At 35.8% G+C, this 27,580-nt stretch overlaps 1 protein-coding gene and 1 long non-coding RNA gene across 6 annotated transcripts in view; one reads left to right on the top strand and one right to left on the bottom strand.

The window, feature by feature from the left end:
* The window catches only part of LOC143252133 (hormone receptor 4-like), a 137,773-nt gene extending 131,847 nt beyond the window's left edge, over nt 1-5,926 (bottom strand). For 2 of the 3 annotated variants that reach the window (XR_013028852.1, XM_076503811.1), the window contains exon 1: nt 5,061-5,922. The gene's annotated coding sequence lies outside the window, so the exon portion shown is untranslated. Of the gene's footprint in view, nt 1-5,060 lie in introns of all 3 variants that reach the window. The other variant, XM_076503814.1, reaches the window with a different exon arrangement.
* LOC143252134 (uncharacterized) overlaps nt 1-27,580 on the top strand; it is an 80,822-nt gene that overhangs the window by 34,650 nt on the left and 18,592 nt on the right. For 2 of the 3 annotated variants that reach the window (XR_013028855.1, XR_013028854.1), the window contains exon 2: nt 1,392-1,538. This is a non-coding gene — a long non-coding RNA (uncharacterized LOC143252134). Of the gene's footprint in view, nt 1-1,391; nt 2,712-27,580 lie in introns of those variants that run through there. The other variant, XR_013028853.1, reaches the window with a different exon arrangement.

Raw genomic sequence — 27,580 nt, forward strand, 5'->3', positions numbered from 1 at the left:
GTAGCGTTTTGCTAAAACAAACACATACTTTCCAATTTGAACTGTCATATATTTAAGTATCGCCCTGCTTAACATTTTGAACAGGTATTTAAGAGCTATCTTCTGTTACTTGTATCATTATATCTCTCAATGCATACACTTCGATTAATAATAATGTGATACGGCATAGCTAGGTGGTTAGGGCGCTTGACTCGTCACACCAAACATGCCGTTATAATGTGACAGTCAATTCTACTGTTCGTTGGTAAAAGAGTAGCCCAAGAGTAGGTAGTCAGTATTGATGACGAACTGCTTTATCTCTAGTTTTACACTGCCAAATTAGGGACGGCTGAAGCAGATAGTCCTCGTGTCGGTTTGCGCGAAATTCGAAAAACAAACAAACATTTGATGTTCTTTTCTGGTATTTTGTACACATTATTTACAGAGTTTAATGTCGAATTAAATTATATTTATTTCTATACATCTGGATTTCTTTGGCAATAAAGATACATTAAACACATTTGTAGCGACATTACCCAAACAAAACTCTTCATTATGTTTTTCGCTGCGATGTGCGAAAGTGTGAAAGAAGAGAATATAAACACAAAAGTATTCAGTCACCTGTGAGATTTACCGTCACATTATGACGTCCCCACGGCTGAAAGGGCGAGCATGTTTGGTGTGACGGGAATTCGAACCCGCGACCCTCGGATTACGTGTCGACGTGCCTTAACCACCTGGCCATGCCTGGCCGCTAAGCGAAAGAAATAACGACCTCATTACTCCAGAGAACCTTTAATATTATTGCCTAACGTTTCGCTTTATTTCTTATTCGTGGATATGCTCAAGCTCAAAACAGATAGTAGAAAGAGTTGTTTGTAATATTTATGGAGTTTTTTAAGTTTTTTAACTTGCCATCTAGTAAGCTAACTTAATTTAGATGTGCGAATAATATTGTTGCATTTCTCCAAATTTATTATTGGGTCAGAAAACTAAAGAAACGAAGGTTTCTTGATCTAAGTTGTGCTGAAGAATCTTAAATAAGTGTAACTGTTGTTTACAGCAAAGGATACGGCAAGTTGAAGTATATATTTTAAGCCCATATATCACAGATTATATTTTAAATTTTATCTCTGGTAAAAAAGAAAAAAGTCTATAATATCATAATCAAAGAACTGTTTTTATTGTCAGTTTTGTTTTTAACATATCGTCCCTGGAGAAACTGTTAGGTAAAACGTAAGACAATAAACAACAAATACTCTCTTACGTTGTAAGGTTGTTATTAGTAAAATACGCAGTACAACTGAATTATAGTGTGACTGATCGGAAAACGAATGATAAATATACGTCTTTATTATGATAGGACGGAAGAGATAGGGTCTTAAAATTCCCTGTTTTATCCGTATTTACAGGTATTTATATTCCTAGGAAGCAGTCATCTCGCCGTGTAGACAAGTTATATTGCCAGGTGGTGCTCTGTACTAATCATTCAATCCATCGAACCTATTCTATTCACCAGTTTTTATGAACAACGCTTTAATGGATTCGTCCAGACGACGGTAGGTGGTGGTCTCAGTGAGCAAGACTGGTAATGTTGCCAGAAAGACCGAACTGACTCGTTTTTATTTTTGACTGGTTTGTATTAAAGATAGCTTCCCAAAGTGTTAGAGATTGTTGCTGTTCAAGTGAACGTAATTTATTGTTGACAGAAAACACTTTAGTTTCAAGCTATTGTCATTTTGAGGCTCACACTGTTAATGGTTTTGAGCAAAGAAATTTAAAGCATGGTGATCGTTTATATATTTCTAGTATTGTATTTATCATTATTTTGTATCTCTGAATTATAGTAAGTAATTTGTTTAGTTGTTGTGTTTTCTTAGATAGATGTTAATGTATGTTAGTATGTAAGTACAATATACTGGTTAAGTAGACAAAATTTGATTTTATCTTAAACTTTATCTAATCTGAACTTGAAGGTAAAATTGTTTTCTAAATTCACGCAAAGCTACACAAGGGCTACCAATACTAACCATCCGTAATAACCTCACAGATTACGGGGGTAAAGCAGCTAAACAGTAATACCCATTGCTACTGTTGGACTATACTAAGAGAAAATGGGAATTGGCCATCATTACAAAGTGTGAAGCAAAATTTTATAACAACAAACTACAAACCCTTCATTTTACGTTTTGGGCAAATTAACCAATAGGCCACGCTCGATCTGTTAACTTCCAGACCTTGTGGAGCAAACGTTTCCTAGGGACTTTTTCTAATTTCCCATGCTTCGATAAAACATAACCCAGAACGTGTCCTCAAAAAACATAAGTATAATAATAGTAGACTCGTGCGATCGTAATCTGAGGGTCGCGGGTTCACATCCCCGTCGCGCCAAACATGCTCGCCCTTTCAGCGGTGGGGGCGTTATAATGTGACGGTCAATCCCACTATTCGTTGGTAAAAGAGTAGCCCAAGAGTTGGCGGTGGGTGGTGATGACTAGCTGCCTTCCCTCTAGTCTTACACTGCTAAATTAGGGACAGCTAGCACAGATAGCCCTCGAGTAGCTTTGTGCGAAATTCAAAAAACAAACAATGTATTTGATGTAAATAATGAAGTGAAGATTTCACTTTTAAATTGTATTTTAGTTACTGTTCCGATATTAACAAGTCATTATACCAGTTACCAATCCATGTTTTATTAAGCCTTGTAAAATAAAGAAGTTATTTCTAAACAAGATTGTTTATTGTTGTTTTAATCACTTATACATAAGATCTTGGTCGTTAAAGGTTCAATGTGAACTAATACTACTTATTGTTTGTTTGTTTAGAATTAAGCACAAAACTAAACAATGGGCTATCTATGCTCTGCCCACCACGGGTATCGAAACCCGCTTTCTAGCGGTGCGAGTCCACAGACGTACCACTGGGGGGCATTTTAGCAGTAAGAAGTTGTTAAGAAAAAAAATCTTAATGACCAATGTTTACGAAAAGTATTTCTTAGGTTACTGTTATCAACGTGAGCTGTACAGATTTGAGCTTTTCTTAAGAGGTACTCCCTGTATCACGAGTGACGATCAATTATATAGATATTTTGTTCCTTAAAAGTTTCAGAGATACTATTGTTTCAGATCTGCATTTCACAAAGGTGTTGAGCCTAAAATTGTTTTCAATTAATCCTAGCTATAATCACCATAAAATTACTCAAGTTGATTCTATATGTGGACCCCAGCGGTAAAGAACTGTATTAAAATAAGCTGGTGATTTCATGGTTAAGAGATGAGCAAAACAGAAAAAACACTTAAATGGTTACTGCCTAATGCATAGTAAATTGAAAACAAACTAAAGTTTAATATTACGTTTTTTTAAGAACGACGAACAATGAAAATGATTAACATTGTAGTGGTACAGAAAATATTTATTGTTGACTCATCACTGTATTTATTTACTGTTAATTCATATAATCTATCTTTTATGTATCTTGTAAAATATGAAAAGTTGTTAAACAAGGGTATTTGTTTTGGGATTATTTATCATCTTATTATTAGCCGTGAAATCACCGACTTGTTTTCGTACCTCTTACTATCAAAAGGAGTCCACAAACTGTATAAAAGTGAGTAACTTTTGCAACAGTTAGTGTAAAGACCTAACCAAACAATTAGGTGAAATAATTCACTTTCTATTTAAAATAGATAGCTAGCCCTAACAGTAATAGTATGGAATACTAATGGTATTTTTGTTTATATTTTTTTGTGATCCGTATGTTATTACGAACCCTTTAACAAAGTAATGGGCCCACAAGCAATTTGAGTGGATAAGTACCTTAGAAACATATATTTAAGATATTTAGAATAAAGTATCTAGGCCTTTCAGTTTGTAAAATAATACATACAAGTAATGCATTTTTTGAGGATTCATATTAACGCATAATAAATTATTTCTCGTGGTTACGGCTGAAAATAAGAGCTTTATCACTTTCATTCTAGTAACTTTAAACAGTTCTTTTTACTATGTTCTAGAAAAATGTCATATACAAAATATCATATTGTAATAAGAAATAACTGTAAGCGGTAAGTTCACTGATTTACAAAATCAGGAGTTCCATTACCCTCGCTGTACACAGCAGATAACCTACTGTGACTTTGTTATAAAACACACACACATTAAAATAAGTACCTAATTAGAATCTGTATTGATATACTAACGAATAAATCTAAAATGTGTGTTAAAGATAATTTAAACATACCATCAAAGTTATTTGAAAAGCTGTCTGAAACGAGTTTGTATATTTTGGTATGTATAACCTTTTTTTTTATTACAAGATTGAAGGCTGTTTTAAATCGTAAGTAATGCAACTGTTTATAGTGTAGCGTCTTAATCTTTTTATCATCTGATAAAAACATCAAGTGAACATCAGTCTATACATAATAATAATGTGTCTTCAGGTTGAGTAATTAAAATATTTAAAGCGAACTGATTAAGTTTATTTGTTGAAATATTTACGTATAATCTGTAATTACATGTTTTATATATAAATATTGAACGTACTGACATGATTATCACTACTTTGGCATGAATATATTAATGAATAACGAACACATAAATTAAGCCTGATATTTAGTAAACAAAAATTTTCATCAATGAAAAGTGAATCATCGTCTGTTTCACTACTTTAAGCAAACAAAAACTTAAATTCTTTCTTCTTTTCTGATAACCCCCTCGGTGGACTCAGCGGATAGCCTAATGAGGCTTTGCTATAAGAAAAACACACTTTTCTGACAGACTCGTATGTCTGATAAGCCTAAGGAAGTAGTCTCTATTTCTTCATATTTTTAAAACTTTATATATATCGTTGTTTTTGAAAACTATGACTATATGATAAACAATCAAAACCTACACTGCATTAATCTGAAAATAGTTCAACGCTGTTATTAGTGAAAGTTAATAGCGGTTTATACTTCCATAATGATTTTAAAAGAGAGCAAACCAATCACAACTGACCATATTCCATGATTTCAATTTTTATTTTTAGAGCCCACCGATATTTGAACACATTAAACCAGCGTAAATATCTTTCAGGTACTTACCGTTCTTTCCGTGAGAGTGAAAGTGATGACATCACTCAAATGTGGTATCTGTGTCACTTTTTACGCTCATGGAAGTCACTTAATGTTCTTGTATTTCATGTAACATAATCGACGCACTTATCGGCGTGTTCATTAGTGAAACTAACAAATACGTGTTTTTTTTTCTAACTTATAATATTGTTGTAGCTATTTTTTTTTAGCTATCATGATCATTTTCAGCTTAAGGTAAACAATATTTCTTCATTGAAATGTACTTGTTATTAAAGATGCAAATGTCACATATTTTTGGTAGGCCTTATATTGGTTTGCTTCCGTAAACAAACAAGAATGACGAAGAACAAGCGACAAACACATTAAAGCGCCAGTGAGGCTAAACGTAGCTGCGCGACTTCACGGAACTCATCTCTTCATTTTCTCCCAAACCTACTTAAACGCTCGATATATCGTTTCAGTCACTGATACTAACGGCACGAACAGGCTTCTTCCTAGTCGGCTCTGTTTAAAGTAGAAAAGGGATACTCCACGTCACTCTAGATGCACTGTGCACTTCTGGCAGGGCAATGACTTCACATGTAAGGGTGGTTTGTTCCCATTTCTCTTACTCCGTTAGGGAGCGCTGCGTTTCTTGGCGCGATAAAGTCGTACATACGTCATTACAAATATTGTAAGCCACTCGTAAAAATGTTTCATCAACTCTCGCCGCCTAGTGAGCATAACAACAAATAATGGCCCCTGCTAACTGTGTATTTATTTATTATTCCTGTATTTGTTCTCCAAATAAAATGTCTTATCGTATGATGCTAAGTTTAGGTATAACTTTGAGACCCATTAGCACTAGAAGTGATAAGATTCTGATTGTAATCCCATGATTTTAGAGGGCGTTGTGCTGTCGAATTTTGTTTCAAATTGATTAGCAAGAAAAGGAATTTGCTTCCATAGGTGGTCACTATTTGTAAAACGTGAAGGCTTAATGTATTATACATGGCATCCCAAAAGTTAGGGGCTCTAGAGAAATGGTAGACAGCACATCAAGCAAAGAATAAGAAAAGTCTAATTTCCCGAGGGGTCTAGACTTTTGGAACACTCAGAATATTAGCTCAATAGAGAAATGAACTTCTCAATACAACACATTCGCCAAATCACGAGAAAATCTTATTTCTGTATAAAACAAACTTTTGGAACATCTTTTATAATTATTACAATTAACATCCACCAATCACGTTAATGGACCACTCACGTTTGTCTGTTTGTCGTTATTAGCTCAAATACGGTAAAACAACAAAAGGAATTGTAATAAAACAAAACTCTAGAGTAGATAATGCACGTCCTCAGTTTCCATCACTATCTTTCCATATGAATGAGATTTCAACTAATACTGTCAACAGCATATGTACTTACATAAAATCAATAATAATATTTAATTTTAATTTTCATATCAGATTCAGAATAATTTTGTTAAATATAAGTGTTGCCACTAAATAAAACTAGGCACAGAAACCTCACTGATGTGAATTTCAGGCCCCCTCAATGGCACAGCGATATGTCTGCGGACTTACAACGCTGAAAACCGGGTTTCACCACCCGTGGTGAGCAGAGCACAGATAGCCCTTTGTGTCGTTTTGTGTTTAATTACAAACCACGCCAGAAATTCAGTATTCAGAAAAGAAAAAGTGTCGTGACATATCATATAACCTTTATAGTGCACAAGAGTGACGAAAGTAAAAAAAAATTGGTAAATGTAAACGCACTTAGTTGTTGAACTTCGTGTAAGAAGTAAATATTCTTCGAAGATTTTTTTTTTTTACTTTTAACAATTAGTATTCCCAAGATCTTTTTTGTTTAACTAACGGTTATTAGCATTCCCGAACTGTTAATCCAAAGATTCATGGTTCGCTACCCGTTGTTACAGAAAATTAGATCTGCACCTTGGGGCCATACTTGCGTTATAAAAGTAATGGTCAAATCTCATTGTTAGATTATACAAGAGGTAGCCCCTGTCTGAAATATTGAAACCAACTAACAAACCAGTTTCGAGACATTCTAACGTTTAAACTCTGAAGTGCCGAGTGCATACCTTGCTATAAGGTCTCTTGTACAGTTATAATTAATCACACAGTTGTCTTTCAAAATTTCAAACATTCGGTATGTACTTAACATACAAATATCGCTGCTTTAAAATCTGTACAAAGTATTTATGCATGTTATATTCATAATAACTTTAATTTAACAGGCGGTTACTACTACACTTCAGGAACATACTTTCTGAGAAGTTGTAAAATTAAAACATGATTTACTTATCACAGCTCAAAACAATTTTAAATCGTGAAATTTTTAAATCATACGTTTGAGTAACAGTATTTTAAGAAAACTCTGGTTTCATAAAACTGAAATCGTCATATAACTACTTTCGCTTAAAGTATCCTTTTTCACTACACTGGTATATGAAACAAACCATAAATTACTGGAGCTACAAGCCTTTTTGATTTTTCATATTGGTTTTGTTCGTTTTAAATTTTGGGCAAAGCTACACGAGGGCCATATGCGCTAGCCGTCCCTAATTTAGCAGTGTAAGATTAGAGGGAAGGCAGCTAATCACCACCACCCACCGCCAACTCTTGGACTATTTTACCAACGAGATTGACCGTCACATTATAACGCCCCCATGGCTGAAAGAGCGAGCATGTTTGTTGTGACGGGGATTCGAACCCACGAGTCTCGGATTAAGAGTTGAGTGCATTATCCACCTAGCTATGTTGGGCCTTTTCATACTGAAACCATAAGTTTGCTCACATTGAAGCCATACGTTACTTAATAGAGCTTCATGCCTACCTGGTTTCACATAATGAAACAAATAAGTCACCTACTAAATTCCCCAACTCTTTAGTTTCGTGAAATTCAAATCAAGAAACTGTAAGACAGTTAGGGTTAGCTATTAATAGTAGAGTTCTGACCTTCAACTTTCACTAGCATAATTAAATTGAAGCATTGAATCATGATTTCTTTAAAATGTCACAAAACCACACTAGCTTTGTAAAACTGCCACAACGATAGCTGAATCCTCACGGGTTTCGATACCTGCTATGGGCGTAGACTAGAGAGCCAATCGTGTAGCTTTGCGCTTAATAACAAACAAACCGTAGCTGAAAAACGCTTTGGTTACGCCTAATTCAGCCACTAAAACTATGTTATTTATTGTTCCTTAAAATTCATTGTTATATGAAGTTTGATATCATATTATATTAATGTAACGTTTTCCATCCTTAAGATAGTTGGTAAAGACATCACAAATTTCATGAAAACTTAACAACTTCATGAATTTATACAGTTAAAAAATAGCATCAAATGAGCATGTGATAATTCTGTTGCGCAGCTGTAGTTTCTTTAAGGCTGAAAACCACGCTGATATTATAAAAACTAACAAATGAAAGTCACAAAGTGAAGTAACATCTCACAAAAGAGATGTTTATTTTTTAATTAAATTTTGTTTAAGCTGCTAACTTCCGTGAAATAATAGGTAGCTTTAAAGTGCAGTAGTTAACTGCTGGTTTTGTAAGTGATTTTTGAGTTGTAGTAACTAATTATTTTCAATTTTTCAATTTCAAGAACCCTGTAAAGTTATGTGGTGCAGTACTTAACAAATGAAACTTACATTAAACTGAAACCATAATTTATCTACGGCAGCTTAAAAATATAATGGTTCAGTGAATTGGCTCAAATTTCTCTCGTTTTCTCACTAGAAAGTCTCTCGCAGTCATAACTACTCCAAGCTTAATCTACACAGACAGAAAGGCAATAGAAAGTATACCTATATTCTGTACTGATATGATTTTAAAGTTTTTGTAAATCATCGTCTGCTGGAGCTTGTTGCGAATTAAAACTTTCATAAAATATTTTTAATTTTAAAAAAATACGATTAATCGTGTATACGTTGCATTTACTGCTCAGTTACCATTGAGTTTTTGTATTTTCGTATACGTTAATAGGGGCTGAGTAGTCAAAGGCAAACTACGTTCACCCAGTTCTCAGTTGATAAACATGACGATCACCCACTTCTTATTTACGAAAAATTACGTTTATCCGTTTGAGAAAAATTACGTTTATCTGTTTCTCAGTTAGAGAAAATGGCGTTTACCACTTTTCTTTTAGCAGCATAGTATGTACCATAGGCCTGCCTGTATCCAGGTCGTAGTGAAAAATAAGTAAATCACATTGTATGTTGTCACCACAGTGGGAACAATTGACACTATGTACACATAGTAGTGAATACTAGATGGAATATCGGTGCATTGGACGGAAGTTATGTAAATTCATGAATAAAGAAGGGTTATCTTACGACAGGAAAAGTTGCTTAATTCATATTCAATTGTAAGAAACGTGAAAACATTCATTAAAATTGCAAAATGTAAAAAGTAAAACCGCAAGTTTGTATATATCATCACATGGGTCCAACAAACTTCTATTCCAAAGTTGGTGAAGAATCCTAAGCAAAAGCAAAGCAGTGGTAAAAAAAAAAAAACATATAAAAACCGCTAAACGCAAAGTTTAAAACTGAAAATCTGTATGTCTCCCCATGTACCAAACAAAGCTTATTGAAAAATTGGTTAAGATCCATCAGCAGGAGGTGAAATGATTGAAAAAACGCAAAAATGCCCATAAAAACCGCAAAATGCAAAACTGAAAATTTGTGCGTATCTCCCCACGAACCCAATGAACCTCCATACCAAATTTAGTGAAGATCCATATACAGGAAACGAGGTACTTTAAAAAATGCGCATAAAAACTGCAAAATGTAGATTTGAAGTTTCATGTGTTTCTTTCCATGGACCCAGTGAACCTCTATACCAACTTTGGTGAAGATTCATCTATAGGGAACGAATTAGTTATTGAAAATGTCCATAAAAACGAAAAATGCAAAACTGAAAATTTGTGCGTATCTCCCCACGAACCCAATGAACCTCCATACCAAATTTAGTGAAGATCCATATACAGGAAACGAGGTACTTTAAAAAATGCGCATAAAAACTGCAAAATGTAGATTTGAAGTTTCATGTGTTTCTTTCCATGGACCCAGTGAACCTCTATACCAACTTTGGTGAAGATTCATCTATAGGGAACGAATTAGCTATTGAAAATGTCCATAAAAACGAAAAATGCAAAACTGAAATTTATATGTAACACCTCATGGAGTTAATGAACCTCAATACTAAGTCTGGAGAAGTTTCGTCCAAACCCTGCGAAGTACTATTATATGCATACAGATTCCTATCACTTCATATAGTGTTCTCAAATTTCTAGGCGTGGATCGGCCCTATCTCAGAGCTATGGATTTTGGAGATGGCAAGCTGGGTTCAAAACCGTAAGGTTCCACAGAATATTCCCTGCACTTTAATCTGTTCGTGTATTATAAGAATGACAGTCAGTCTCTTAGAGTGAATGATGGGCTTTATGATGATGTTGATTATCCACCATCCCTCTTAGAATTAGTATCTTTACCATAAGTATATATACGCAAGCTTGTACTTGAATATCGAACCACATTTCATACAGCAATAATTACAAACAAACACACATGTTAATTAATGCTTATGTAGAAACATAATTCATATTGCCGTTTTACACAATAAGTTTGAGATACGACACAGTAACATAATAACCTTTTAATCTTGTGTCCTACTTATTTTCCTATTGACATAATTTACCTTTTACAGCTACTGAATGTAAGCTTTTACTGAGCCTAAATCATCAGAAAGTCAAATAATTTCAATGGTCATTAGCTCCTAAAATTGCATTACCACTTTTTATGCGCAGGAACGAACAAAAGCTAATTAAATAATCTTAAATATTACTGTCAGCTGCGTATTATTCGGATTTATAGTACGAAATGTTCATCGTTTTCTTCAAACTGTTTATTTAGGTTATCAAATTAATTACAAGATATAACGTTTATTGACGTTGTAAAACTTTTTTTAGAATAATTATTTGTTTGTTTGTTTTTTTGAATTTCGCACAAAGCTACTCGAGGGCTATCTGTGCTAGCCGTCCCTGATTTAGCAGTGTAAAATTAGAGGGAAGGCAGTTAGTCATCACCACCCACCACCAACTCTTGGGCTACTCTTTTACCAACGAATAGTGGGATTGACCATCACATTATAACATCTCCACGGCTGAAAGGGAGAGCATGTTTGGTGCAACGGGATTCGAACACGCGACCCTCGGATTACTAGTCGAACGCCTTAACCCACCTGACCATGCCGTGCCAGAATAAGTGTCTTATTAACTTTGCCGAATTAGCTCGTCATCCTGCTAAAAATTAAAGGTTAGTGATAAAGACCGAGTTTTTGAATATCAAAGTAACAATTACAAGTATTGTTAGAAGGATAAAAACCCAGCTTTTAAGTATCTAGCAGCTTTTAATTTTCAAGCAATATGTTAAAGCTGTAACAGTTAGAAACGTTGCAATCACTTCTTGTTTCAGTAGGACTTTTCATTTTTTTAACTTTGATAAGAAAGATGTACGTTAGACCTTCCCAGGAAATCTTTTTAAATGTTAAAAAACGTGGGAAAATAACGATTTTCTTTGTAAATGAATGAATCAATGACTTTTGAAATATTGTTCGATATAAAAGCAAACTCAGGTAGAAGGTGGAAAACTCAAATTAGTTTTCAACAATGTACAGAGATTGTCAGAATCGTTTAAAATAAACCCCATCCATCTATACACTTACAAACTAAAATCGAAATAACAGTATCTAGTTAGCTTTTTATGGTTATTGTTTCAGCGCACAGCCACACAATGATCTATTTGCGTTCTGTTCACAATATTTTGGCTACAACAAATGTAACTTGTAAACACGGTCTTAAAAATACCATAAGCTTAATAGTCCGTTAGAAAGTATTATGAATGCTAATTGTTACAGAAGATATAAATTCCTAGCCTGTTGAGGTACATCAGTGGAGAACTACCATTCAAACATTTAAAGCACATTTATTTGGATGCAGTTTTCTAAGTTTGGAATCCTTATATTTACAATATACTATTCTAGTTTTGTCATCTATATGATGAATTTATAGTAATGTTATTATGTAGTCTACTTTCTCAAGATCATACAATACCAATCTGAGGGTATTTACAGGTAAAAGCATGAATAAACTTTACATTCGCATGTTTGTTATGCTTCTTCCAGTGAGAGAGTAAGATAAAACCCTAAATATGTGTCAATAAGAACAGTTAGAGAAACTGCACGCTTTTCCACTGCCACAAATTATTGGATTTTTTATTTCAATGTGCGCCTGAAATTCAGTTTTAATCCAATCACTTCTTACTCCGTTATAATCAAAATACCTACATCTTCACTATAAAGGTGTTTCAAAGTGATCCAACATCCACATCTTAACCAATATGGGGAGGGCCGTTCTTTCGGAACACTCTATCTTTTACAAAAATTTCGTTTAAATCGGTTTTTTATTGCTTGATATACATGCACGAACGACGTACATGCACACGGACCCAAATGTAACACGCTTGTCTCCTCCCTCTGGGGGACAAGGGTAATCACGTGTTTGTTTTATTTATTTATTCATTTGTTATTGTCTGTCTTCAAGACAATCGTATGTACTTCACAGTACACTTTGCTATCATAAAATGTCTGTATTGTCCTTTTATAACAGTAATTTGTGAAATGTGTTCACTCCTTGTTTTGTATTAAAGGGACATTATTTATATCGGTCTCGTAATATCTTTGATTTACTCTTTTAATGTCTCCACAGAGAGTCATACTGATTTGTTCATATTTTTCTTCTTCCAAGAACTTTCAGTCGACCACTGTTCCTTCATTTCTTCGCGTCCTCCGTTGGGACAGCGGTAACTTTTCGGATTTACAACGCTAATATCAGGGGTTTGATTCCTCTCAGTTGACTCAGCAGATAGCCCGGTTTGGCTTTGCTATAAGAAAAACACACACACTTATTTCTTGGCAGGTTGACCTGAAAGTTGGTAGATGTTATACCTTGGTCAAATATGCCCAGACACTTTTTTTTTCTATTTGAGCATTTTAAAGAATTTTATGGGGTCAAAATTGAAACATGTATACACTGAGATCCTGTGAAATCATATTTACAGCAATGAAGATGAAAATCGGCACAAATATAAATTTTCATGCACCCAACAAGTTAACATAAAAAGTTGTTTTGTCCATTTTGAGACTATTTAGGGAGGTCAGAGCTCACAAAAAACAACACAGTATTGAAGTTTTTGGTCACCTGCTCGACTATATTTTGACCAATTTACATGGGAGTTGGTAAAACAATACTTTTGTATGGGTCTCATACATACACACACACGTCCAAAAATGTGGAGATGCCTACTTTTGGTCATTTTAGAGGGGTTAAAAGGACACAAAAGGCATAATTAAAGGAGTTTGGTCCTTTTCTTGTCCACGTTTCGACCGATCTACTATTCGCAAGTCCCAAACAAAGATATAGAGAATCTAGAATATATGTCTTTTTTTTTTTACAATTTCTCCTGATCTCACATTTAGCCGTATTATAATTACCTGATGGAGATATGTCGGCTTCTTCAATGTGTAGACCAATTTTTGTGAGTTAGTGATTTCCGATAAAATTAATAAATTTATATATATCGTACATTTGGTTTCATTTCAGTATTTTTAACCCTTAACTACCAGAGTTCTGTTTTGTTAATAATTAATTTTCGTATCTACCATATCAAGAGATTTCTATTCTCGTACGTACATTAAGCGCAATAATTTACACTTTTGAATAAATCGTAGTTTTTATTCGAAAGAAGTAGTGGGAATTGAGTAAAAATGCCAAGCATTACTCTATAGTACGTAAGGGTTTGTTTGTGTTTTGAATTTCGTGCAAAGCTACTCGAGGGCTATCTGTGCTAGCCGTCCCTAATTTAGCACTATAAAGATTAGAGGGAAGGCAGCTAGTCATCACCACCCACCACCAACTCTTGGGCTACTCTTTTACCAAGGAATAGTGGGATTGACCGTCACATTATAACGCCCCCACGGCTGGGAGGGCGAGCATGTTTAGTGCGACCGGGATTCGAACCTGCGACCCTCGGATTACGAGTCGAACGCCTTAACACACTTGGCCATGCCGGGCCTCTATAGTACGTAAAGAGTTTTTTTTTGTGTTACAACTTAAATAACTTTAACGAGTTTCAAAAAGTCGTCTGCACAAGCCAGTTGCAGCTATATGTCAAATCTAGAAAGTGATTGTTTCAAACCTTTGTTAGCTGTCAATATGTTTCAACGTTGTTACTCAAATTTTTATGCCAAGTTTTTCTTTTAAAATATCCATAAAAACTATGCTTATAATAATTAAATACTGGCGTCATCATGACATTTGATTCCGTGTGTTATACCCCTCGAGCCTATACCCTGCTGTATAATAACAACATTTAGTACATGTAAAAATCACAAAATTACAGTATTTATAATGTTTATTCAAATAGCAAGTGTACACTTTTCTTTCGAAATTTTGACTAAAATTAGTTCATGAAACAATCATTTACCGAGCTTTTTAACTCGAAAATAATAGCTCGTTGAATAACACAGTATAATGTTAGTTATTTCACCAAAACAAGTGTAATTCTATAGTGAGACACGAGAAAAAAAAAAAAACTGAAATGATTACCTTAATAGCATGGTTCAAATGATACATCTGATATTTCATCTTCCTCGCAAGATTTACATTTATATTTTTGCCTCCTAGTGACGCAGCGGTATATTTGCAGGCTTATATCGCTAAAAAGCAGGTTTCGATACCAGTAGTTGTTAGAGAACAGACAGATCATTGTGTAGCTCTCTGCTCAAATTCAAAAACAAACTTTTATAGTTTATGAATATTTTGGGTTATAAAACCATGCTGAATTTGGTATTTCGACTTCTAAGCGATGTGGCCTGGCATAGCCAGGTGGTTAAGGCACTCGACTCGTGATCTGAGAGTGGCGGGTTCGAATTCCTCTCCCACCAAACATGCTCACCTTTCAGCCGTAAAGGCATTATAATGTGACGGTCAGTCTCGTTGATAAAAGAGTAGCCCATTAGTTGGCGGTGGGTGGTGATTACTAGCTGCCTTCCCTCTAGTTTTACACTGCAAAATTAGGGACAGCTAGCGCAAATAGTCCTCGTGTAACTTTGCGTGAAATTCAAAATACACCAATGGTATGAGCAATGTATTATCTTACTACAGGGGACAAAAGTTTGTCATAAAACAACTTCAGTTTTAATTCGTTTGCTAATAATTTCCAGCCCAGAAGGCTCATTAAAATTAGCTTTAACATTTCACTTCTAAATACTGTTAGATTAAGGATATTATTCTTCAAAGTACCTTAGGATATATAATATATAAATAATAGCGAATAGTATTTATTTTCATTTATAGACTCAGATTTTATGATATAATCATGTAATTTCTCTACGTTCGTTTTTAAAACATGATCCAAGATGTTAGTTTAGACATTCGCTGCATGCGGTTCGTGAACTACACGATTCTGCCTATTGTCCAAACATGTAATTAGCAACTGATAATATAAATGCAGTTTTTAAATCACTGAATGCCACCACTGAAAAAGATGTCTAATATATAACGGATAATATAACATTCGAGTATTGTACTGTAAGAGAGATACATTCCGAGTGTAAATAAAGGTTCTGTTTGCTTATTGTTAAGCACAAAGCTGAACGATTGGCTGTTTGTGTTATGTCCACCAATTGTAGAAATTTGATAAGCCTGGAGATTTATTGTTGAGCCACCGGGATGATTTTAAATAAAGAGCATGAGCAATTATTGTTTAAAGATGGAGAAATATATTTAAACACATGGAAATGAAATTAACTGAACAATACATCCACAAAAGTACTCGGAAACAAAGATGAACTTGAAATACTGTTATTGTATTTTTTATTGTGTCGTGTCAGTTTTAAATATATCAAAGTTTCTATCGGAAAGGTAAGAAAATATTAGGTTTGTGTTTAATGTTTAAAAACTCTATTGATAAAAGCCTAATATTGAACTTCAGCCTCAATCAGCGACTGATTTATAACATAAAATTGTTCACACGAAACTTTAATTCTAATCGCTAGTATCTGGCCTTTAATTAATAAAATTTTAACACTATGTAATGGTAGAATACATTAATACTGAATTCGTTTACCGAGTATTACCTCCATTATTATCAACAAATTAAATTTGAAACATAATTAACTTTACAGAAATCGGAGCTTATAATATCTTGTAAAATCCAGTTTCGTTATCGTTCTAGGAAAATAGAAATAAAAATACGATATTAATGCGGTAATCAAATGCTTATAAAAATAAACTTACTGATAGGAGTTCTTAAAGCAAATTATCCACTCTCAAACGGTAGATTTCTAAGTGTTAGATAACTGAAACATACAAGACTGAATTCACTCAAACTGTTGGAACTAGACAAATTAATTAACAAAAGAATTGGAAGAGATGTTTTAACAGTCGGGAACCGTAACAAAACTTTCTTAAAACCATGAACACAGCAAATAAGAGAAAGTTTTGGGTTGTTGTCTTCTATTAATAAATTCCCATTAGTTTTCATTATGTGTGTGTCACTTCTACTAATCAGCCCCCCCCCCCCTCGCTAATACAGCGGATAGCCCGATGTCGCTTTGCTATGAGAACAACACAAACACACCCTACTGATTAGTCTTAACAAAATACTTCGTTGGTAAATTTAACTTTCATAAACAATCTTTGTGTTACTTTTCTATCATCATTAAAGGTTCTGCTCGAAAAATTCTGAGAGATGAACTGCGCGTTTAATTAAATAAATAAATATTGAATGATAATTTAGAAAGAAGAAATCCTCACAGAAAAAAAGAAGAAATCCTCACAAAAAAAAAGCCTTCAAGAATCTGTTTATGTTTGTTTTTGTTCCCAGAAATTTAAAGATTCGTGACTCGGGCTGCTTAATTAGCCACTAAATCATATATATTTGACAAATAAGGTAATTAAATTAATGTCGAAGAGATCAGTGAGTCTGATCAAGAACGTTTTGTGTCACATCACACTAAACCTCGTACCTGACTGATAACTATGACTATTATTTTAATTCACTTAATTTACTATTGTAATTTTGTTTTAGTCTCATTTCTACACGCCATTCATGCGCTTGATTTACCCCTCAGATGACAAGAAAAATTCCTAAAGTAACAATTATTTGGTTATTGGTCTTTGACGGACTACTGTATCTTCCATGCATTCTGGGTGCCGATCCAGACACGATCTTTAGACACTCAACAATCACAAATAACCTAATAGTTTTGTTAATGCAGGCCCTAAAATTGGTAGATTTCTTACCGTCTTGTACCAGAGTTGGCTAAGCACTATGAAAATTGCCTAAAATTCCCTGAACGTATGAAAGTGACCACAGTATAATAAGATGCGTAATAGTCTAGCAGAAGATGACTCGTTTGACTGTAGCTCATATTGAAGAATAATGCTTGAAATTAGTTCGCAAATGTCGGCAGAAAGTTACAGTAGGAGAATATGAGAAAACGGCCAGAGGTCAGTTGCCTACGTGGACCTTCTAACATGTTGAAGAAAGCTTGATATAAAAGGTAGAAGTCGTGCCAGTACAACATCATATTTGGAAGCTGCTTTTACTCAATAATCATTCACACTGTCGTGGTGGTCAGTGCTTTGTTTTGGATCATACAATGATGACACTAACTTCCTGCCATGATCTACATCGCTCCTATGTCCAAGCAAAACAAGATATTTGAAGTGTTCTAGGCTTTTTTTCTACAAAAACCATCATGAAAAAAAGTTTCCCTCCTATCTTGAAAAGATTTTTTGTTTGTTTGTTTTTGAAATTCGCACAAAGCTACTCGAGGGCTATCTGTGCTAGCCGTCCCTAATTTAACAGTGTAAGACTAGAGGGAAGGCAGCTAGTCATCACCACCCACCGCCAACTGTTGGGCTACTCTTTTACCAACGAATAGTGGGATTGACTGTCACATTATAACGCTCCCACGGCTGAAAGGGCGAGCATGTTTAGACGTGACGGGGATGCGAACCCGCGACCCTCAGATTACGAGTCGCACGCCTTAACACGCTTGGCCATGCCGGGCCTCTTGAAAAGAAGAAGACATTTTATTTTATCACACCCAGTAAGGGAATGCAACGCCGAGATTATGAGAAAATATATGGAAGGCATGACTTCCCTTACTTGGTGTATATCACTGTAGGTCTTTTATTTGGGAGTGGTTCTACCAGTTTCTATCCAAAGTTCCTTGACATTTTCTAGCTGCAAGTGACAGTGCACAACCAACATTAAAACATTCGAGTCTGGTGCTTTGATAATGACTGGATCACAAATCACGCTCTTGCCAAATTCCGCATTTGCCATGCTTATGTGTCACAGCATCCTTGTGTCATCCTCCTCGTGAGAACAGGCAAGGTCAGGCACTGCTCTCACGCCGCTTAGTGCCTCCATTCTCACTTCTGGACCATTTTTGAATGGTCCTGCCAAGTAGATTCTCTTTTGGATCTGTTCAAACACAGGGTTATTTTAACCACTACATCACACGTATTCTTTCAGAAATGCTACGAAAGCCATTTTGTTCAGGGGTTCAGATAGATATTTTTTCATAGTAAAATTAGGTGAACGTCTTTTATTTTGTATTATTTTCCACATGTATCAGTTTCTCCTCATCTAACTTGCTCTTATGATTTTATTGGACAATGGTGATACTGGTCAAAGGAATCAATCAGGAAGTTTGTATTTTGGAGTGCTTTTGCCATCTCATCCAGAGAACAGTGTGATAGTGCATCAAATGTTCTTACATGTTTGGCATGTATTTTGTAGAATTCACTACTGGTATTTCTGATGCACAAAATACTAGATTGTTTCTGGAAGGTTTGGTTTATTTTAAATTTCGCGCAAAGCTATACGAGGGCTATCTGTGCTGGTCGTCCCTAATTTAGCAGTGTAAGACAAGAGGAAAGGCAGCTAGTCATCACCACCCACCGCCAACTCTTGGGCTACTCTTTTGCCAACGAATAGTGGGATTGACTGTTTCATTATAATGCCCCCCACGGCTGAAAGAGCAAACATGTTTTGTGTGATGGGGGTTTGAACCCGCGATCTTCTGATTACGAGTCATTTCTGGAAGGAAAAGAGGTGATTTTATTACAAGATTCTATTAGTTTACGCATCAGGTCTGCATTTTCTGTCTTGCACATTAAGAATCTGACTTCATGAATCAAAATATCTTGGATAGTCATAATAGGAAGAATTGCAAGACTAAGACATTGTATATGCATCGAGAAGACGCTAGAGAGATATGAAACACCAACATGTGCTTCTGCATGGACAGTCTTGTCTCCAGTAATGAACTTACTCATCATAGCACCGAGTGTCTTCAGTCAGAGTAGGAGCATAAAAGGATCCTACAGAAACTAAATTTGAGTTTACTAAGTTTTTTTGCTGGTCTTTTTACCCTTTCCCAGAATACTTAGTAGTGGCTATTTGACTTCGACAGAGACATACGTTCATGTGCAAAACTGCAGAAAAGTAGCATATGAGTGGTAACCAATGTCAAAGGAACTAGTCTTGTTGTCAATTGCGTGTGAAATCAATGCTACAATATCATTTTCGTCTCTCGTCATTAGCGATAATATACTCTATTTATAGGGAACATTCTTATTTCACTCTTCTTTAATTTTGGCATCATTGGTTGCAGCATATTTTACAAATATGAGTTGAGTCAATGCTCAGTGTAATACTACTGATATTTTTCTTACGAGACCAACCACGTCAACATTGCTTTTTGCCTCACAAGTTATGGCTCTTTGACAGAGAAAATGCTTCTTCATTATCAATGGGCAAGTTCATCATATCCATATACAGATTAGAATACATCTTGTATAAGTGACTCTTGTTTGCAGCAATCATGTATGATAATATGGCTACACGAAAATATAAATGCAGTTGTCATGTTGTTCAACATGAATATTCATCAAAAGAATTTTAACTGAATCAAGAAAATTATCTGAAACTTAAATGTACGAGACAGTTCGCTCCATCTTCTGATTTCTTGGGACTAATGAGACACCACTAGAAGAACTAACCTAGATAGACATTGTAGGGTGCCTCATATACCAAAGTGATTAGTGTAATATTTCTGTTGAACTATTTGTCTGTTATCATTTGTTCAGTGGTACATGTAGCATAGACATAGCTATTAGTACTGACATTTGATTGAGCCATTTTGCTACACTCCCTTTGGCTGTTCGTCTGACAAGGTTAACTTACCGTATATACCTCTCTACAGTTTAAAATTCTTCATCAATCAGCTATGTTTATCTATTAGTAATTGTTTAGAAATATTAATTGCATTGAATATCCAGGTTTTATGTTTGTAACCACTAAATGTTTTATTAGTCCCAAATGTTTCGTCATGGAAGAAAGCAGTGCAGTACTGTTTGTTTGAAATTAAGCAGAAAGCTACACAATGGGCTATCTGTGCTCTGGTATCAAAACCCAGTTTCTAGCAGTTAATCTGCAGACATACCGCTGTGCCACTAGGGAGCGCAATGCAGTAGGTGTTATATCATTATGTAAGGATAATTAAGTGTAAACAAATGAGTGTTACATTCATTACATCATTATAAGAGGCCTAACTGTATTTATTTGATTTCCTGACCCAAGCTGTGCTGATATGTCTTGAATAAGCAATGCACTTCTCAATAGAGGGAGCTGTGAGAAATAATAGCTGACTGATTATATACTGTATTTTGCACATGCTATTTGATTCTTAAGCTCAAACAACGAATTTTAGAGTCCACAATTTACACTTCATTTTTTAGTCATTGGATGAAAAAAATATTTATTTAATACAACGTATTAGTCAATAATGTTTTTATTCAGTACTTTTTATTATACTTAAATTTTAATCGCGTTTTAGGCTAATATCGTGATCGGATCTGTCATTTAGAAAACTAGTTTAAATTTGCATAAAAATTATGTATTTGAATGTTATCATAATTGTTAATTTTGTGATGGATGATGGAAACAATTGAGCATTTACCATTAAACTTCTTGTACATATATCAAATTTAAAATGTTCATCCTTTTTACCCTTCAATAATAGTGTATGCATTTGATAAATTAATGCGTGCTGTTTATGTCTATTTTGTTTCAAAGTTACGTTAACAATTTTGAAAAACGTTACGTTCTTAACCTTTCAGTACAGTCACCCGCTAGTACAGCGGTATGTTTACGGATTTACAACGCTAAAATCAGGGGTTTGATTCCCCTCAGTGGGCTTAGCAGATAGCCCAGCTTTGCTATAAGAAAAACACACACTTTCAGTACATAAAGTACTTTCATCTCACGAGAACTACAGAGAAAAACGCATCATGAGCAAAAGTACTACCACTAAACTACTAAAATTAATGATTCACTGAAAACGACGTTCAAAGAGACTTCTGTTTCTATATTGCTTTTCATAAAATTTGGGTGAACGGCACACTTTGTTGTTTGTTCGACCCAAATGTTGTTCACACCAAACGTTGTCAAACAACGATCACATCTTTTCGAAGAAACTTCAACCTCAAGTAGTATTAAATGTAATTAGACTTTGAGAAATTTGGATGTTGTTCTGAGTAACGCCGTTTCACGGGCATACGAAAACAAATAAATACTTTTCATACAGTATTTGGTTACTGATGTTTCTGATTATCATAAGGTTTGAAAGTAAATTCTCAGATGTTTGAGAAATTATTCAGTTATTATGATAGTTAAACAGCTAGTTTAGTGATCAGATTTAAAAGTAAAATATGGTTTACCCCCGATTATATCTAGCGTTTTACGCTTATCTTTAAAGGTGATTTTGGTCCTTTAATTCAGCACAAATACCTGAAACATGAGATAAAATTTTGCGTGTAACAAGATAGCAGAAGATATTAGTCTCACTCTAAACCACAGTTTTAATGTTCTCATCTAAAAATGCATAGTTCCCTCCCTTTTCAGGATGAACTTGTCCATGATCAGTAGTATCATTGTTATTTAGAGGTTTGTTACGTTTTCTACAATACAACTGATATTCCAGTTTTTAAACAATGTAATAAAATGGTAGAACGTAAAAGTTTTATCATATTTTAAGATGTTTGAAGGTAAAATCCATATAATGATGTCTAATTTATATAACACCGACTGCGGGCTCTGGCCTGGCTTACTTCTCTTCTGCTGCCTTTTTCTCCCACCCCCTTTCTCACCCGTCAATTTTTTAATGAACCACCACACTTCACACCTTAAACAAGTTAAAGTAAAATGTCGATAAATTCCCATGCAAAGCTAAATAATCTTTCATGTGAGGGGACTAAGAGGAACCACAACGTTCCTGACCACCCCTGCTGGTGAGAGAATTCTGCAGACTTCTCTCTCTCTAAACTAAATCCCTGCCAAGTTCGTTTATGTTACACCAACAAAACATTTCGAAAGTGTGTTGTATAAGTGCGAGTCTTTGGGATAATTGTGTATTAGCCGACGGCAAAATCTCTAACAAATCCGTTGACTCTAGCTTAAACTCTTCTTTATCTTCCATGGAAGATCTCGCCCTTTCAGATTCTAATAAGCATACCAGCTTCAGCCTCCTCCACTCCTTGCAAGACTGCACCACTATAAGTCTGTACCTACTGTTCAACCCGTCTAGTCAAGCAAGTCCCCAGTCGTGTCTGCCAACTCGAAATCTCCCTCTGCTATCATCATTGAAGGCGTTTCAGCTTTCTACCGCCAGCTTGACATCGTTCAAGAGATTCTAAAACCTTTTCCAGGCATTCAATTTGCGGAAATAAGAAGACATCAAGTGTTCTCATCCGAGGCACTGTGCTAAATTATTATCTCCTTGGCCTGGATCCCCCTTCAAAGGATCCAAAATCACCACGCACGTTCCTGGTGCCCCTCAGAACAAGTTTCATGTGGTCATACTTGGCATCCTTTTAGACATCACCACAGATGAAGTAAAACTCGAACTTGTTGCTACCAATATTAATGCACTTAGTGTCAAACGGATCAAATCCTTCAAGACCGACCTTCCTACCCCTTCTTGAAGCTTGCTCTTCAAGATCAAGTCGTAGCCAACAATCTCGTTGCCAACGGAGTAGCTCTGATAAATACCCTGTCGAGACTGCTAAAACCTCGTCAGTGAATGCTGTCCTCCAGTTTTACAACTGTTAACATTTCGGTCGTTCTCGTACCGCCTGTAAAGCCTCTCTACGATGTGTTCGTTGTGGAGGTCTACATCATCACATCATATGAGTAACTGTCAGAAGCCCCTTAACGAAACTATTTTAGCTGAATTAACCCCTTTTAGCTCACCCCTCATCACCCTAGTCTTAATGTATGCCAGCCCCTCACAGTCCCCCGATTCTGCTTTTTTACAATACGCCTTCTCTCTCAACAAACACTCCATCGTCTTTGGTGCCTTAAATTCTAAGCATAAAGAATTCTTTTGCAGTACTAACAAACGCAATAGACTTATTCGTAATTGTTTACATTCGAACAATCTAACATGTATCAATATAACGATCATCCAACACACAGACACATGTTAACAGCTCTCAAGATATCCTTGACCTGATCATAGTCACTCCTAACCTTCTGCTTTATACTTCTGACTTTCAAGTCAACGATCACATCGGAGGTGATTACCTTCCTGTTTCCTTTCGTCTTTTTGATAATTTTACTCGCTTTTCCCCTCCCACATCCCCTAACCTTAACTTTTCTAATTCCGACTGGGATGCTTTCAACTCTATTTTATCGAACACTCTCTTCTATGGCTCCCAAGTTCTAGACGATCTTGTTCTTAAATATACCAAATCTGTTACTGATGCTCTCCATTCTGTTACTTGTACTCAGGCCCGCACTCTGCCATTACACCATTGGACTTTAACCCCTGAAATCGATAGTCATATTTCTGAAAGACGTCTTCTACATATACATTTTGTCTGCACATGTAATCAACATCTCAAAACATTAATCAATCAAATAATACCTAATAAAACAACAATAAATAAGTAGACGGAAAACTTCTGAGCCTCAATAGACAATTCCCGCAACCACCCTAAAGAATTCTGGAAGAAATTTAAATTTGTTTGCAAAACATCACTAAACCTTAACTCCCATAATTTAGTATATAACAACCAAACGGCCTCTACCGACAAAGATAAATGCTCCATTTTCGCCGACGTCCTCTAGAAATCATTCACTACACCTAACCTTCCCACTTTTGACAGCACTCGTCTCCTCAAAATAAATAATTTCATATCCAAACACCACGAATTATTAACTCCCAACTTCAGTTTAGACCTTTCCATCCATAACTCCTGTATCACCAAACCGTTCACGTAGGCTGAACTCAAAGTTTCCATTAAACGACTCAAAATCAATAGCGCCCCCGGAGAAGATGGCATGAATAACCGCGCCATTAAACATCTACCCTTAAACTTTCTAACTCATCTACTTTCTATTTACAATTACCCCTTTTTGCATGGCTATTATCCTAATTATTGGAAAACAGCCACTATAACTATTATCCTCAAGTCTTCATCTTGCCTGTCTGATCCTTCTAACTACAGACCTATTAGCCTTATCAACACCCTAGGCAAATAATTGGAGAAAATGGTCACTAATAGACTTATTTACTTCGCTGAGACTAATAACCTCCTATCAGATATTCAGAACACCTCCTGGCGAAAACGTCAAACTGCTGAACACCTCGTCAGACTTATTGAATCCCAATTCCAAGACTCTGACCGGAACCAGGTTGACGTGGGAGTATTCCTTGATGACAGGCGAGTCTTTGATTCTGTGTGGCATAACGCTCTCCTTTATAAGTTGTTCACCATGAACATTCCGAATACCTTTATCCGTTGGATAGCAAGCTTTTCAAATAGCCACTTTACCAGAGTTAAAGTTAATAATGAACTCTCTCACTCGTTCCCCTTACTAGCGGGAGTCCCCCAAGGCTCCGTGTTTAACAATGAACTCTCTCTCTCGTTCCCCTTACTAGCGGGAGTCCTCCAAGGCTCCGTGTTTAACAATGAACTCTCTCTCTCGTTTCTCTTACTAGCGGGAGTCCCCCAAGGCTCCGTGTTTAACAATGAACTCTCTCTCTCGTTCCTCTTACTAGCGGGAGTCCCCCAAGGCTCCGTGTTTAACAATGAACTCTCTCTCTCGTTCCCCTTACTAGCGGGAGTCCCCCTAGGCTCCGTGTTTAACAATGAACTCTCTCTCTCGTTCCCCTTACTAGCGGGAGTCCCCCAAGGCTCCGTGTTTAACAATGAATTCTCTCTCTCGTTCCCCTTACTAGCGGGAGTCCCCAAAGGCTCCGTGTTTAACAATGAACTCTCTCTCTCATTCCTCTTACTAGCGGGAGTCCCCCAAGGCTCCGTGTTTAACAATGAACTCTCTCTCTCGTTCCTCTTACTAGCGGGAGTCCCCCAAGGCTCCGTGTTTAACAATGAACTCTCTCTCGTTCCCCTTACTAGCGGGAGTCCCCCAAGGCTCCGTGTTTAACAATGAACTCTCTCTCTCGTTCCCCTTACTAGCGGGAGTCCCCCAAGGCTCCGTGTTTAACAATGAACTCTCTCTCGTTCCTCTTACTAGCGGGAGTCCCCCAAGGCTCCGTGTTTAACAATGAACTCTCTCTCTCGTTTCTCTTACTAGCGGGAGTCCCTAAGGCTCCGTGCTCAGCCCTTTGTTATACATTCTCTTTGTAAATGACATTCCTTTCCCTCTGATACTCCAATGACACGACACAGCAGTTTGGAGTACGTCTAGTAACTCGGTTAGAGCCGCTTATCGTGCACAGATTACCATCAACACCATCACATAATGGTGCAACAAATGGCGGGAAGCACTGAACCCTCACAAATCACAAGCGATTTTATTTTATAGATGCTTTAAAAAGAAAAAGAAAAAAAACGCCCAAGGTACAAATCAAAGTTCATGATACTATAATACCTTTCTCCAAATCTATTAAATTTCTAGGTATTCATTGTAATTCTAAACTTACGTGATCAACCCATATTAACATAATTGCATCACGTATCAGTCACCGCATCTCCTTTCTTCGAAGAATCAGCGGTATAAACAAAGGTTGTACCCTTCACACCATTATGTTCATATACAAAGTATATGACGGGTTTTATAACCCAAAATATTCATAAACTATAAAAGTTTATTTTTGAAGTTGAGCAGAGAGCTACACAATGATCTGTGTGTTCTCTAACAACTACTGGTATCGAAACCTGCTTTTTAGCGTTATAAGTCTGCAAACATACCGCTGCGTCACTAGGAGGCATAAATATAAATGTAAATCTTGCCAGGAGGATGAAATATCAGATGTATCATTTGAACCATGCTATTAAGGTAATCATTTCAGTTTGTTTTTTTCTCGTCTCTCACTATAGAATTACTCTTGTTTTGGTGAAATAACTAACATTATACTGTGTTATTCAATGAACTATTATTTTCGAGTTAAAAAGCTCGGTAAATGATTGTTTTATGAACTAATTTTAGTCAAAATTTCGAAAGAAAAGTGTACACTTGCTATTTGAATAAACATTATAAATACTGTAATTTTGTGATTTTTACATGTACTAAATGTTGTTATTATACAGCAGGGTATAGGCTCGAGGGGTATAACACACGGAATCAAATGTCATGATGACGCCAGTATTTAATAATTATAAGCATAGTTTTTTATGGATATTTTAAAAGAAAAACTTGGCATAAAAATTTGAGTAACAACGTTGAAACATATTGACAGCTAACAAAGGTTTGAAACAATCACTTTCTCGATTTGACATATAGCTGCAACTGGCTTGTGCAGACGACTTTTTGAAACTCGTTAAAGTTAGTTAAGTTGTAACACAAAAAAAACCTCCTTACGTACTATAGAGGACCGGCATGGCCAAGTGTGTTAAGGCGATCGACTTGTAATCCGAGGGTCGCAGGTTCGAATCCCGGTCGCACTAAACATGCTCGCCCTCCCAGCTGTGGGGGCGTTATAATCCCACTATTCCTTGGTAAAAGAGTAGCCCAAGAGTTGGTGGTGGGTGGTGATGACTAGCTGCCTTCCCTTTAATCTTTATAGTGCTAAATTAGGGACGGCTAGCACAGATAGCCCTCGAGTAGCTTTGCACGAAATTTAAAACACAAACAAACCCTTACGTACTATAGAGTAATGCTTGGCATTTTTACTCAATTCCCACTACTTCTTTTGAATAAAAACTACGATTTATTCAAAAGTGTAAATTATTGCGCTTAATGTACGTCCGAGAATAGAAATATCTTGATATGATAGATACGAAAATTAATTATTAACAAAACAGAACTCTGGTAGTTAAGGGTTAAAAATACTGAAATGAAACCAAATGTACGATATAAATAAATTTATTAATTTTATCGGAAATCACTAACTCACAAAAATTGGTCTACACAT

The sequence above is a fragment of the Tachypleus tridentatus genome, chromosome 6 (assembly GCF_004210375.1).
Source record: "Tachypleus tridentatus isolate NWPU-2018 chromosome 6, ASM421037v1, whole genome shotgun sequence".
NCBI classification, from domain to species: Eukaryota; Metazoa; Arthropoda; class Merostomata; order Xiphosura; family Limulidae; genus Tachypleus; species Tachypleus tridentatus.